General features: G+C 44.2%; 1 protein-coding gene across 2 annotated transcripts in view; it reads right to left on the bottom strand.

Annotated features, from left to right (window-relative positions):
- LOC124046317 (transcription regulator protein BACH2-like) overlaps positions 1 to 15694 on the bottom strand; it is a 46442-nt gene that overhangs the window by 23580 nt on the left and 7168 nt on the right. Inside the window, exon 1 of one of the 2 annotated variants that reach the window (XM_046366560.1) lies at positions 4231 to 4703. The exons of the other annotated variant lie outside the window; for it this stretch is intronic. The gene's annotated coding sequence lies outside the window, so the exon portion shown is untranslated. Of the gene's footprint in view, positions 1 to 4230; positions 4704 to 15694 lie in introns of those variants that run through there. 2 annotated transcript variants of the gene reach the window in all.

Raw genomic sequence — 15694 nt, 5'->3', positions numbered from 1 at the left:
ATTGCCACTAGGGCAAACTAAAGTATTGATTGAGGTCCTTGTAGCTGAGAAATGTCATTGCTTTTCTTATAAAATTGTACATTGTATTGATCGCTGTTTTGATGGTTGGGCTATTTGCAGATGGGCTATGTACAGTACAGCTGCAGAGATCGGTAAGCTGCTCAGATAGCTGATGCTTAAAGTTAGTGAGGGAGATATAAGTCTCCAACTTCAGCGATTTTCGCAATTCATTCCAGTCATTGGCAGCAGAGAACTGGAAGGAAAGGCGGCCAAAGGGGGTGTTGGCTTTGGGGACGACCAGTGAGATATACCTGCTGGAGCGTGTGCTATGGTGTTATGTCGTTATGGTGACCCGTGATCTGAGATAAGGCAGAGCTTTACCTAGCAAAGACTTAGAGATGACCTGGAGTCAGTGGGTCTGGTGATGAATATGTAGCGAGGGCCAGACGACGAGAGCACACAGGTCGCAGTGGTGGGGAGTATATGGGTCTTTGGTGACAAAACGGATGGCACTGTGATAGACTGCATCCAGTTTGCTGAGTAGAGTGTTGGAGACTATTTTGTAAATGACTTCGCCGAAGTCGAGGATTGGTAGGATAGTCCGTTTTACGAGGGTATGTTTGGCAGCGTGAGTAGAGGAGGCTTTGTGATTAAATAGGACGTCGATTCTAGATTTAATTTTGGATTGGAGATGCTTAATATGAGCCTGGAAGGAGAGTTTACAGTCTAACCAGATACCTAGATATTTGAGGTTGTCCACATATTCTAAGTCAGAACTGTCCAGAGTAGTGATGCTAGTCGGGCGGGCATGTGCGGGCAGCAATCGGTTGGAGAGCATGCATTTAGTTTTACAAGCTTTGAAGTGTAGTTGGAGGCCATTGAAGGAGTGGTGTATGGCATTGAAGCTTGTTTGGAGGTTTGTTTACACAGTATCCAAAGAAGGGACAGATGTATACATAATGGTGTCGTCTGAGTAGAGGTGGATCAAGGAATCACCAGCAGCAAGAGCGACATCATTGATATATACAGAGAAAAGAGTCGGCCCGAGAATTGAACCCTATGGTACCCCCGTAGAGACTGACAGAGGTCCAGACAACAGGCCCTCCGATTTAATACACTGAACTCTATCTGAGAAGTAGTTGGTGAACCAGGTGAGGCAGTCATTTGAGAAAGGCTGTTGAGTCTGCCGATAAGAATACGGTGATTGACAGAGTCGAAAGCCTTGGCCAGGTCGATGAAGACGGCTGCACAGTACTGTTTTTTATCGATGGAGGTTATGATATCATTTAGTACCTTGAGCGTTTCTGGAGTGCACCCATGACCGGCTCGGAAACCGGATTGCACAGCGAAGAAGGTACGGTAGGATTCAAAATGGTCAGTGATCTGTTTGTTAACTTGGCTTTCGAAGACTTTAGAAAGGCAGGGTAGGATAGATATAGGTATGTAACAGTTTGGGTCTAGAGTGTCACCCCCTTTGAAGAGGGGGATGACCGCGGCAGCTTTCCAATCTTTAGGAATCTCAGACGATACAAAAGAGAGTAATAGGGGCTGCAACAATGGCAACGGATACTTTTAGAAAGAGAGGGTCCAGATTGTCTAGCCCAGTTGATGTAATCTATCACAAGACATTTAGTGGCCCTTTTGGGTCCTTCAGATTATCACAGGTGTCTGTAATTATCTCTGGCCCTCTGTGTGGCCTTATCACATTAAATTATTAAATAATAATAAAAAAAATATCACAAATTTAATGACAAAGCTGTTAAACATTATCCTAAATATGAACCATAAACTTAGTGAATACCATTGGTATTTAATCAAATCAAATTGTATTTGTCACATACAAATTAATTAGCAGATGTTAATGCAAGTGTAGCGAAATGCTTGTGCTTCTAGTTCCGGCCATGCAGTAATATCTAACAAGTAATCTAACAATTTCACAATATGAGGGTTTCAGCATGAAATATCCTTTAAAAAATGTTTTACACACTTTTATTTATTTTACTATGTCAATATGTATTTGTTGTCAATGTTTTGGCATCAAAATGGTGGGAGTTGTGAAAAAAGTCAATAGTTGAAAGAGTTGCAAAATAATGCCATTGTTGATGTTTTTTTAATTAATTAGGCTATTTTCTCTTGAACCACGTGGTCTATCTACTAGAAACTCGTGGACAATATAGACACTGATATAAAAAATTAATACTATATATGAATATATTTTAAAAGTTATTCAAGTATAAATTACCAAAGTTATGATAGATTGCCATAGATTTTCTGCTAATTAGCTAAATTAGTGAAGATTCCAGTAATTTTAGTAAATTACCGGTGGCTTTGCAACCCTACCCATAGTACCAAATCAAAAGAAGAAATAAAATACAGTTTTTACAGTGCATTTATTTTTCTAGGATAACTTACAAAACAAATATTATTATATATTATCCCTGTTTCGACCTGGAGTTTCCACAGGGAATGCACATAAACTTTTGAGTAATTTAGTGCAATATTATAACATGGCATTTGTAGTTTAAAGTGAGGCTAGCCTATATTCAATCCATCTGCATCTATCAAAACACATCTAAGGCTGCCCCCTGAGTGAGAAGGAGGAAGAAAACAACCTTGTGATCGAAAGTAAACCAGCAGGATTATCAGCAACTAGCTGTGAATTATTTAGCACAGAGCACAGAGAGTGGGGCCCCAGTCTTCCTCTGGGCTGGCAGAGAAATATTAATTAACAAACAGTAATAATTCAGGGCTTCCCACTTGAAGGCCGATGTTGGTGGTGATGTACAGTACACTATACACCACTGACAACTGCTATGCCCTACTTCCCTCCACCCTGTGTTCTTCCTGCCCTGATTATGTCTTATTTTCAACTCACGACAATGTGTGCGTGTATGTGTGTGGCGTGTGTGTGTGTGGCTTGTGTGTGTGTGGCTTGTGTGCGTTGGGAGTGTGTGTAAGAGAGAATAATAAAAGGAAGGTGATGAAAGTGGGTTTTGCGTGAGGTTGACCTCGACCAAAACACACAAAGCCAAGCTCGACGGCAATGTGTGAAATCAATAAAACAATGTCAGACTTCTTTCGTTCCAACACATATTGGGGAAGAAAATATAAACACATTTGTTTTTATAATTAGTCATCAAAAGGGGCTTTAGGTGAAACATCATAAGACCAAAGCAAAAGGAATTGGGCAACAGGGTCCATTACCAGGGGCCTTCCCCTGAGGGCTGCTGGGACGGAAATGCACCAGTCACATCATCATCTGCGTTTAACAAAACCTCTTTGTTCTAGAATCAGGGTTAGGAGATCTCACTTTCAGAAGGTCAGTGAAACCCATGACATACAGTATGTCATCTGAGGTCAACCTAACAATGTTTGTGCGAGTCTCAATCTTCTTTACGGCTAAGTCACCCAGGCATTGTGAAGTGAAATTGGATTTACTGCAAACGAGCTCCCCACTGGCCCTCCAGACAGGAAAATGGCATATTCAAGGGTTACTCGAGACGCAACTGAAGGGCGAGTCGACCTGTGCACAGCCAGCCTGTTTAATAAAGGGCCTGTTTCATTTCAGATGAACTAGGTTAGAGCACACGGCATCTGAAATTCATTCATCACGGAGAGGAGAGATCCTTCATTTTGAGTAGTTCATGATTTAACTACAGAATAGAGAGAAAGAACCAGCGCGAGAAAGGAAAAAGAGGGAGTGTGTGTGTGTGTGTGTGTGTGTGTGTGTGTGTGTGTGTGTGTGTGTGTGTGTGTGTGTGTGTGTGTGTGTGTGTGTGTGTGTGTGTGTGTGTGTGTGTGTGTGTGTGTGTGTGTGTGTGTGTGTGTGTGTGTGTGTGTGTGTGCAGTAGTAGTAGTAGTAGTGGTGTAACTTAGAATCTACTCCCCTCTAGACGCTGACATGATACATTGAACGTTGGCTCCCATCTCTGGCCATTGACTATCAATAGTCACTTTCACCTTGCTCGCTACCTCAGCGCACAAACATGCACACGCATACATTTTCTGAGGGAAAGTCATGCACAAACACTGGACCCACAATGTGGGTCACAAACTTAGTCAGCCCAAGATAGCTGGGTCTCCACTCCACAGCTGTATTCGACTAAGGTTGCACACATTCTTTCTCCCCAAAAACAACTTCTTTGTAATGGTGGACACTCCATGAAAGGACAACAACACACTCACTAAAGAGTTATCATCCACCACAACCATGAGTCATGCAGTGCATACCTCAGAAACCTTTACAGAGCAATGGCGTAATGTCTCTCTCTAGTCCATGTCAGGGTCAGTGACTCCAGTTAAATGCACCCTAGGCCTAGTAAACCCTTTCTCTCAGTGGGCCAGAGCAGATATTCCCCATAGGTAACAGCAGAAATGCATGGTGGTGGTGGAGAAAAGCAGTCTGTCCATGCTAGCCAGCCAGTCAGTGGGGAGCGCGGTCACGTCGTAGTAGCCTGGAGAGTATTTTGGGCGTGTGGTGGTAACTAAACTAAAGTGAACTAAGCGGAGGGAGCAGGAGGAGTGAATCATGACTTCCCACAGCTCAGCGCTTTGTTGGTCGGAGCCCAGCCAGCCCAGGGTGAGTCACCACCACAGCCCAGTTTAGAATGGTAACACACAGCTTAGAGCTAGCCGAGCGGCCATGTGACAGAAACGTACACTGTTGCTTTGGCCAGGAATAACCCCCAGCAGTCAGTCAGTGTGTGTAGAGAACTAACACGGCTGCCCAGCATTCATTCATGGTCAAACATGGACAGGCTGTTGAATGGATGAGTGTGTGTATATATGTGTGTGTTTGTGTGTGTGTGTTCGTGTGTGTGTGTGTGTGTGTGTGCGTGTGGGGTCTGCATGGCTGCTTAATGCTTGACAATAGCCATGTCAGTACAAACAGACCATTCTCAGAATGTATCAGTAACCACACAAGGATTTCAGTTGAAAAATTCCTCAAACAGAGAAAACATGAAAAACATCTCAGATTCAACGGTTCCTAAAACATCAGAGTGGCTTAAATGACCAAAGTCATCCAGGAGTGATTGTAAAGGCTTTGTGTGAACCCTAAGAACTACATGTCTCCTCGGGGTCTGTATCAAGGCTGACCCCCTGCCATGTGATACCCCCTAGTGGTAATTTGGCAGCAGCCTCAGCGCCCGCCATACCGCCTCCGACCATTAACGACTGGCTGGATCCTCAGACACAGAGGCCTGATTAGTAGAAAGAGAGCGAGAAAGCTGGTGCGGGCAGCAAACCAGGAGAACTGTGGCTGATCACGTTTCACCCCAGAGCTGGGTGACGACCTCACAACAGCCGGTGTGTGTGTGTGAGAGAGAAATATGAGCGAAAGAGAAAGGGGGGGGGGGGGGGTGAGGAAGTGGGGGAATGTAACTTACAAATATGAAAATATGAAAATGTCAAACACCAAATATTTGTCACCCCCCCCCCCAAAATGATTGAAATGCCATCAGGGGTCCACTCATATCTGCAACGTCCTGTGGTTAACAAGCTCAAAACAGTACAGGCCAGGAACAACAGTGACATGCTTTCACAGTTTATCACGCCTCCATTAGTATAGCATTCCTTTTCAGATCAAGTGGAAATAGTCTGGGGGGAGGAAATGTGGTTTGGAGCCATGATACCTTAATGTCAATGTGAGGGAGGACCTAGCGAAATATCACAGTAGCGAAAGTCAGGAGGATATGAATGGCCAAAATTGTGACGGAAGTGAGAGAAGGTGTGCGACAAGACCACAGGGTGACTTTCTGTTAAATACATTCTGGTTTTGAGGTACTTTCATAGAGGAAGATGAAAAACATGGAACTTGACTCTCCGGCACCTCTGAGAGGTCAGACAAGGATGGAGATGGCCAACAGCCACCGTTTCCACTTCCTCTAAAACACAACATCACTCAAACAACCAGCATTAATCAATAATCAATACATTCCAAAATTGTATCCTTGAAGATTAGTCGTGGCAAAATATCTCTGGGTATTTAATAATTTTGCTTATATGCAATTTACGATAACTGATATTGATGTATGGGGACAAAATCCACATGCATGTAAAAAGAGATTGACTGATAACCACGAGGGTGTGAAACCTCTCTGTTGACAAATGAGTCACAAAGAGAGGAAAATTGTGACAACCACTTTCATGTGGGATATTTCATTCACTGGCTAACACTAACATCCTCTGCAGCTAAAAAACGAAAGCACATGTGTGGGTCGTTCCACACCTACAGTGTTTCCATAAAGGAAAATCTACCTGTTTAAAAAGCAAGATAATACAGTACACAATGACACGATCTGAATTGTTACTCAGAACGTTTGTTATTTACAGCACAGCAGATATTCTGTCAGATTCTGCAAATGTATTCTTTAAGGACCAAATCCTAACTCAGATATTTGTGTCAAATCATGCATTGAGGTCAACAGAACATTCAGGTTACACATGTGAACTCAAGATACACTTTAGCCCTGCAAAGAGAAAATGTATTGATGAAATCAGAGCGTAATCCATTGCTGTAATTTTATCCAGGATGCAGCTGGGAAGAGATATTATTAAGAAAAGATATTCAGTGGCATCTTGGTTTATTCGTATATTGGGATCCCCATTAGCAGCGAATACCCCCCCCCCCCCCCCCCGTAGTCTCATCCTCCCTTCTCACAGGAACAGTGATGATACCAACTGGCCCTAATAAAAAAAAACAGAGCAGCTTCTGTGACAAGGTGTGTGTATAGATTACACCTGTCCTCACTCAAGCAAGGGACTTTCCATCTGTGGGGACATTTTATTGTATGTCAGTCCATGTCCTGATTGAAGTCATCCACTCTCCTCTTCTTTCTGCTCTGTCTGTGGCTGACATCATTTATGGCCTGGGGTCTTTTGCTTCAGTCTCCATATCTTACACACTCTAGGGTTTCTGATCAACTCAGGTGTTACCCCCCCCCAAAATGATTGGATGTCTCACATCTGTAGAGTCATGCAATGGTAGAGCATCTAGTGCCAACACAAATGATAGAGGCTGGGAATCCACCCAAAATGAGACATGGGTGATATAAACAAGTAAGAAAGAAAGGTTGTGGACCAATGTACTTCCCCAAAAATGTCCGACATCAATCAAACTAACAACCCTATCTTCAACATCTCGCATCCATCTACCCTACGCGTCAAAATATGGTACGGTCCCTATGATCGCTGTCTCTACCAAAGTCATCAGACTACGCCAAAAGAAGCTGATCTCAGGGCCTCCACAGCTCCATCAGTGTTAATGATACATGATGGGGAATATTAATACAAGCCCAAAAGACCACTGTCTCGTGCCATCGCAAAATGAGCAGATTGTGCCCCTCTCACATCGCAATTACCACGACACAGCAGCCAATTAACGTGACACAGCAGCCATTTCTTCATCATTATCTGTAATACATTCACAGCTGCCTAAGATATGTCAGACATTCATAGAGAGGCATGTGTAACGGCAATCTCTATTGGGATTATCTGTCATATCGGATGTGTATGACAGTACTGCAGGGGCTTGTGAGAGTTCTAACCTGACAAAGAAACTTTTAAAAACGACAATGGGGTCTGTTGCAGTGTTGCAGTGAACATTCCAAGTAAAGGATTACAAATAATTCTTGAAATGTCTATTTCAGTCATATTGTTGAAGGATGTAGCATTTTGAACCTAAGCTTGTTTTCGTATTGGAAGGTAAAAGCAAGGTGGTGCGTCACTTCCTACGAGTATGACCAAGCGGTTGTTTATTTACCTCCTACTGTACTATATAATCTGTCCCAGAACCGTCGAGGCTTACAAACACTTATCCCCTCACATCAAAGACCAAACTATGTCTTCTTTCAGCCACAAACATGGAAATGAATGAGGAAGCATTATCATGTAAAATGACAGGTGTAATATCCACCACATAGGGCACAATCTCACATCCAATGTTGTATTGCATTGCACTGTATTAACATGAGGTTATTTAAGCAATAAGGCCTGGGGGGGGGGGGGGGGGTGATATATGGCCAGTGTAACCGGCTAAGGGCTGTTCTTAAGCAATAACGCAACGTGGAGTGCTCGGACACAGCCCTTAGCCGTGGTATATTGGCCAAATATCACAAACCCCAGAGGTGCCTTATTGCTATTAGAAACTGGTTACCAACCTAATTTGAGCAGTAAAATAAATGTTTTGTCATACCCATGGTATATGGTGTAACGGCATTCAGAGGTGGAAGAAGGATCGGACCAAAGCGCAGCGTGGTAAGTGTTCATGATGACATATTTAATGAAACGAACTGAACACTGAAATACAAAACAATCAAGTGAACGAACGAAAACCGAAACAGTACCGTGTGGACCAAACAATCACACGGAAAACAAACACCCACAATCCAAAAGTGAAACCCAGGCTACCTAAGTATGATTCTCAATCAGGGACAACAATTGACAGCTGCCTCTGATTGAGAACCATACTAGGCCGAACTCAAAACCCAACATAGAAAAACAAACAAACTGCCCACCCCAACTTACGCCCTGACCCTACTAAAACAAAGACAAAAACAAAGAACGTGACGGTAACCCCCCCCCCCAAAGGTGCGGATTCCAGCCGCAAAACCTAAACCTATAGGTTGCGGCTCTGGCGCGGGACGTGGACCCCACTTCACCATAGTTTTTGTCTGCCTCTTAGCCCGCCTCCGTGGCCTCTTTAGAGTGGCGACCCTCGCCGCCGACCTTGGACTGGAGACCCCAGCCATTGGTCCCGAATGGACGGGGGATTCCGGCAGTGCTGGTGTGAAGGACAACCCCGGCAGCGCCGGACAGGCGGGAGACTCCGGCAGCACGGGATTGAAGGTCGATTCTGGCATCGCCTGGCTGACTGACGGCTCTGGAGGCTCCTGGCTGACTGGCGGCTCCTGGTGGCTCCTGGCTGACTGGCGGCTCAGGACAGACGGGAGACTCTAGCGGCTCAGGACAGACGGGAGACTCTGGCGGCTCAGGACAGACTGGAGACTCTGGCGGTGCTAGGCAGGAGGAAGGCTCTGGCGGCGCTGGACAGGCGGGAACACCTGTAGGGAGGAGACGGAGAGACAGCCTGCTGCGGGGGGCTGCCACCGGAGGGCTGGTGCGTGGAGGTGGCACCAGATAGACCGGTCCATGCAGGCGCACTGGAGCTCTTGAGCACCGAGCCTGCCCAACCTTAACTGGTTGAATGCTCCCCGTAGCCAGGCCAGTGCTGTGAGGTGGAATAGCCCGCACTGGGCGGTGCTGGCGAACCGGGGACACCATGCGTAAGGCTAGTGCCATGTACGCCGGCCCAAGGAGATGCACTGGAGACCAGATATGCAGAGCCGGCTTCATGGCACCTGGCTCGATGCCCACTCTTGCCTGGCCGATACGAGGAGCTGGGATGTAGCGCACCGGGCTAAGCACGCGTACTGGGGACACCATGCGCTCCACCGCATAACACGGTACCTGACCAGTACGACGCCCTCTCTCTCCACGTTAAGCATGGGGAGTTGGCGCAGGTCTCCTACCTGCCTTAGCCACACTCCCCGTGTGCCCCCCCAATACATTTTTGGGGCTGCCTCTCGGGCCTCCTTGCCAGCCGTGTTCCCTCAAATCGCTGGCTCCTCTCTCCGGCTGCCTCTGCTCTCCAAGCTGCCTCCACCTGTTCCCATGGGAGACGATCCCTTCCAGCCAGGATCTCCTCCCATGTGTAGCAACCCTTGCCGTCCAAAACGCCCTCCCATGTCCAGGAGTCCTGACATCGCTGCTGCTGCTGCTGCCCATTACCACGCTGCTTGGTCCTTTTGTGGTGGGTGTTTTTGTAACGGCATTCAGAGGTGGAAGAAGGATCGGACCAAAGCGTGGCGTGGTAAGTGTTCATGATGACATATTTAATGAAACGAACTGAACACTGAAATACAAAACAATAAAGTGAACGAAGGAATGGAAAACAAACACCCACAATCCAAAAGTGAAACCCAGGCTACCTAAGTATGATTCTCAATCAGGGACAACAATTGACAGCTGCCTCTGATTGAGAACCATACTAGGCCGAACTCAAAACCCAACATAGAAAAACAAACAGACTGCTCACCCCAACTCACACCCTGACCATACTAAAACAAACTAAGGTCAGAACGTGACATACGGTCTGATATACCACGGCTTTCAGCCAATCAGCATTCAGGGCTCGAACCACCCAGTTTATAATACTCAATAACTTATCAACATTTACCACAGCTGCTTCAATAACATTATTTTTAGAATAAGAATAGGTGAGGAGAAATGCACAACCCTGTTCTTTCCACATTAAAATGAAAGAGGTCGAACCGCTGACTAAGTGATCAAACATAACAAACAGACCAGAGCAATGACCTGTGTTTGTTTTTGTTCCCTTGATTGGAGTGGTTTTCCCCCTCAATGACCCCTCGTTCCTCGTGGAGCACATGACTCTGTCATAGAGTCTGACTGGCCGGCTGGCCGGTGTAACTTAGCTCCCAGGAAGAACCTTAGAGCCCCACTCAGGTTCACTGGGTTCAGCTGGTTAATGACTGACAGCCTGTAGAATGTAGTCCCAGCTAAAGTGCATTCCAAGAATCCAGCTCATTCTCTCTCGCCCTGCCTATGTTTCTTCCTGTGGTTCGTGAGGATTCCATGCCTGCCTTCCTGTCTAACTCCTCTCTCTGCATGAAGCTTCTCAAGGGTTTCCTCTCTCTCTCTCTCTCTCTCTCTCTCTTTCTCTCGCTCACACACTCACACCGAGCTTGATGAGTTCTACAGGCCTTTTTCCTACTGACTTGTTCACTGGCTTCAAACTGGCTCTTCGACTGCAAGGCCTTTGCCATTGTTTTGCCCAGTGGTGCCATGACTCAAATCAAATATGACCTATATGTATCTGGAGGCCTATAAACAAGCAAGAGAGAATGGGAATAAACATGGGCTTTGGCTTATCTGGTGGGCACACCCATGGAATCCATGGATTAATGCACCCCCCTAAACAACAAAGACCCAGGGTATGATATTGTCACCATCTGCCCATGCTCCACTAATCATGCCCTGCCATGCCAGATGGGCTGCCAGATATATGGCAAGGTTATCCAACCCCAACTCAGCCATCCATCAGCTGTGCCAATACTGGGCCAGAATGCCCGGACTGGGGACTTTCTACTTTCTATAAAGCAGACTAGCCTGGTATTGGGCAATCAAGAGGGCTTTTCTGTTAAATCAATGCATACACATTAGAGCATATACATACAGCCTCTGGACTGTATGAAATATATGACATTGGTGGTCTGTGTCAAACTATGCTGCCAAAATGTATAAGCATCCCCTAATATGCTGTCAAAATCCTACAATCCGGCGAGCACAATTCTTACCAGCGGTAGGTCCGGATGAATACATGAATGTGGAATCTGTCAAGAAACGCCCTAAATTCAACCACAATGTGAAAACAACTGTCATGCTGTGAACATGAATTGTCAATTCCATGCCTATTAAACGTGATGTACTGGTGGCACAGATACGAGCACAGCCCACTGGGCACACCACATCATATCAACATGGATAATTGGGTAATATTTGATTGAGATGTTGATCAATGAGATTACAAACTATATTCACCCACTCAAAAAGACAGCCAAAAGTTTGTTGAATTTCCAATGTGTTATCACTATGGTGGTTTCTAGTGATGTGCACTTTGCGAACAATTTGTGCTTTTTGAATGACTCTTTTTACTGACTTGTGAGTTATGACTTGTTTTTATGGGAGACTTGTTCATTTTAGTCATTCGTTTGACCTGCTAGTGCTAGCCGCAATGAGTCTTACAGCAGGATTAATACAAACTACTCCTGCTCAGCGGCTCCAGAGATGTGCTCCGACCACCAACTGCCTGTCATATGTGCACAGGACAATAGATCCTGAGCATAGAGGAAAAAGACATGTTAAGAATTGATAATTGATTGTGCATGGTGCAAGAGTGAATGCAATTCAATGATGATGGAATATTATGACGGACAGAGCTTTCTTGAACCTCAACACACTCGAGCTCTAGAACGTCCACAAACATGAACTCGAGGAAAGAATCGTTGGGGGTCTGCAGTTTGCCGAACGACATTGCTCTTATCACCCTCACGGCAGTCAAGCAATGCACTCTGTCAAGAGTCATTCACAATCTAGCCCGGTTGCGGCCCCAACTAGACCTCATTTCAAATGTATCAACACATTTGTATGCCTAGCGATCAACAAATGTACATTGTTAAAAGCACAGTCACAAATGACAGTCTCAGTCACAAATGACAGTCTCATGACAGTCTCAGTCACAAATGACAGTCTCAGTCACAAATGACAGTCTCAGTCACAAATGACAGTCTCATGACAGTCTCAGTCACAAATGACAGTCTCAGTCACAAATGAGTCTCAGTCACAAATGACAGCTCCAATAAGACACCTATTGTGAACGACGTGAACGAGAGGCTTGTCAAATCATGACTCTTTCGAATTTTCAGTTCATCGTTCATTCGTGCTCTGGGCATGACTGACTCAAATGAACAAAATGAGTCGAAAGATTTGTTATTTTGACTGAACGTGTTGAAAAGATCAGAGTTGGTTAAAAGAGCTGAACCTCCCATTCCTGTCTAAAGGCACAACCAAATTCCAATGGAAAAACAATGACTCATTTTCAGTTTAGTCGCCACCCAAATGTCTATCATTGCACATTCAACCATTTAAAAGCACAACAAAGTTCAAATAGGATATTTTGTTTATTTCTACAACAGATTAATGGGTTATCAATGTGCTTCATCTAATAGCAGAAACAAATGGTCTGGACTGGAGATGTGATTACATTAAAAGTACATGGTGCAAATGATCAATGCCGTTTCAGTTTCTGCGTAGATTATTACAGAAATTGTGAAGATCTCCACAGACCTGCGAAGATCTATGCATGCTATGTTGAACATGCATAGATCTCCACAGACCTGCGAAGATCTATGCATGCTATGTTGAACATGCATAGATCTCCACAGACCTGCGAAGATCTATGCATGCTATGTTGAACATGCATGCCTTATATGATTACATAAGAAGAAATGTATAGTTACAGTAAGCTCAACATGTGGCCATGGATGTGTTAGGGAAAGGGGGATACCTAGTCAGTTGTACAACTGAAATGTTTCTTACACATGTTTCTCTGAATCAGAGAGGTGAGGAGGGCTGCCTTAATCAACATCCACGTCTTCGGTGCCCAGGGAACAGTGGGTTAATGCCTTGCTCAGGGGCAGAACAACTGATTTTTACCTTGTCAGCTCGGGGACTCCAGCCAGCAACCTTTCTGTTACTGACCCAATGTTACATTCGTTTGTAAGATAACCTTAACTTAGGTTATTTGCTGTATTACAAAAGTAATATTGAATTGTGTTTGGTTGACAAGGCAACCAACTATAAACATTTTTAAAAAGATGTCTCTACTGCTTGGTTAATTCCATCTGAGCCACTGGCTTAATCCCATTCCTTAACTTTTATTTATGGTTGAGTTGGAGATGTGAATCGAACATATAATTTGTTAACTTGCCTGCAACTTATTAGACTATTTATTGCATTTCAAACGTGATATTGAATTGTTTGGTTGTCAATGCAACCAAATATCAACACTTGATGTATCTCCTGCTTAGATAGTTCCATCTGTCCCGCTCACTTAGTCTGGCTTTAATGCCAGTTTGTATACAAATTAATAATTGATACATTGATGACTTTTTTCAAATCCAATGTATTTCCCACACAAGTTCCACATCACAATATGTTGACAAATTACATTGAAACAACGTTGATTCACCCAGTCTGTGCCCAGTGGGAGGGAACTGCATGCATCAGGACATAGGATGTACACATCCTTTCACACTGATAAAAAAAGACACATTTCTGCTGTGCTAGCAGGGCTGGGGGATATGGCCTACAAATCATATCTCGTTTTTTTTTTTCAAACTTATGGGCGATTCACATTTCATAAGAAATAGCACAAAAGGTCAATGCGTTTTTATAAATGTGTGCACTTCCATACATTTTGCATTAAAAAAAAAAAAACATTTTATTTCATATAGGAATTTGATGGAATATCGGTTTCAATGCAGGTTTGCTGACAGTCATGGTGAAAAAATCACGGGATCCAGGCGTGAAATAGAATCACATGACAGACACCGCTACTTGAGCACCATTAAACCCTCTACTGCATTCACAGACAATATGTTAATGGGGGAGAAAGCCAGAGAGAAAGAGAGAGAGACAGAGATATAAACGCATAATAAAGGTACATAAAGGAGGGAAAGCTAAAGATGGAGAATACAGAAAGAGAAAGACAATGAAAGTGATAGATAGAAAGAGAGGGATATTCATCTACAGCCTCTCTCCACGGTTTGGTCTGTCTGCCCTGGAGCGCTCTGGCACTCAGGCGTCCCCAGAGACAGTCTGTCCTTATCACCTTGGACGGATTGATGGGAGTGATAATGGGGAGAGGAGAGGAGGTGGCGAGGCGTCGCTCCGACTGCTTTTCCTGCACCTCAGCAAACCTCTCAGAGAGACAGGAATCCTGATACACTCAGTCATACCCACACTTGACTTTCACTGCGCTCTACACTGTAAATTATACATGTACCTCACAGCACTATCTGTACTCTGTACATACTAGGGGTCTGTGCTTCAATACTGCCTGCCAGACAGTGTGTGGAAGAATAACATACGAGTTGATGTCTCATATGGATAGATTCCGCATGGGTAACGGTAGATTCTGTCCTATGTCTTTCTCCAGTGGTGTTGAATCCAATGCATTGGTACCACTGTCTGTCTATCATACAGACGTTCTCCCTCTGTGTGACAGCACCGAGGAATGCCTCGCAGTGCTTCACCATACATCATGTAATTGTCTATTTCCATGTAAAAGGGCCAATGAGCGCCAACATGTCAAGTACATAGGAGCATGTCCAATTGGCTGTCAAATGCAAGCTAAGAGTCAATATTTTTTTCAAATTAAGGCATATACTGTATACATTTTTCAACAATTTTCCATCCTATAAATTAGAAATAATCAAAGGCTTTGATTCTGGTCAAACAGAAGGAAAAGAGTCTTAGAAAACATCTACTGGAAAAAGTCTTAAAAGGTTTTAGAAATACATCAAAACAGAATAATGTTGAAGTAAAGACCCCTTCCAACTAATATCAACACTTATATTTAGTTTAGGATAAATGTTTCTGCCTTCTATAAGTTTAAGAAACATTGCCTTGTGCCTTGAAATTCCGTTACCAAAAACCCACAGGTCTTTAAGATATTTTCTCATTTCTCTCCCTCATGAGGAGAGGATAATGAAAATTCACAAAAGTAAACAAGTAATGGAACACCTCTCAATTAGTTATAGTGTTTTTACTGATTAAGTGATTAATCCCCCCCCCCACGCTAAATTTGCCACCACTGCTGAAATAAATCCTAAGGGAAACACTATGAGTGGAATATGACAGGCACACACACGCACACACAAAGACGCAGCAGACACACACACACACAAGCGGACACAGACACACAGGCGTATACAGACACAAAGGTGGACAAACACACACAAAACGCCCTCTGGCAATGTCCTCACATGACGAATCTAAGATGAAAATAGACCCACATTCAGTTCAGCTAGTCCTATTTATTCTTATTACG

Source organism: Oncorhynchus gorbuscha, linkage group LG10, assembly GCF_021184085.1.
Source record: "Oncorhynchus gorbuscha isolate QuinsamMale2020 ecotype Even-year linkage group LG10, OgorEven_v1.0, whole genome shotgun sequence".
In the NCBI taxonomy this organism is placed as follows: domain Eukaryota; kingdom Metazoa; phylum Chordata; class Actinopteri; order Salmoniformes; family Salmonidae; genus Oncorhynchus; species Oncorhynchus gorbuscha.
This window is presented reverse-complemented; position numbering and strand designations above follow the sequence as displayed.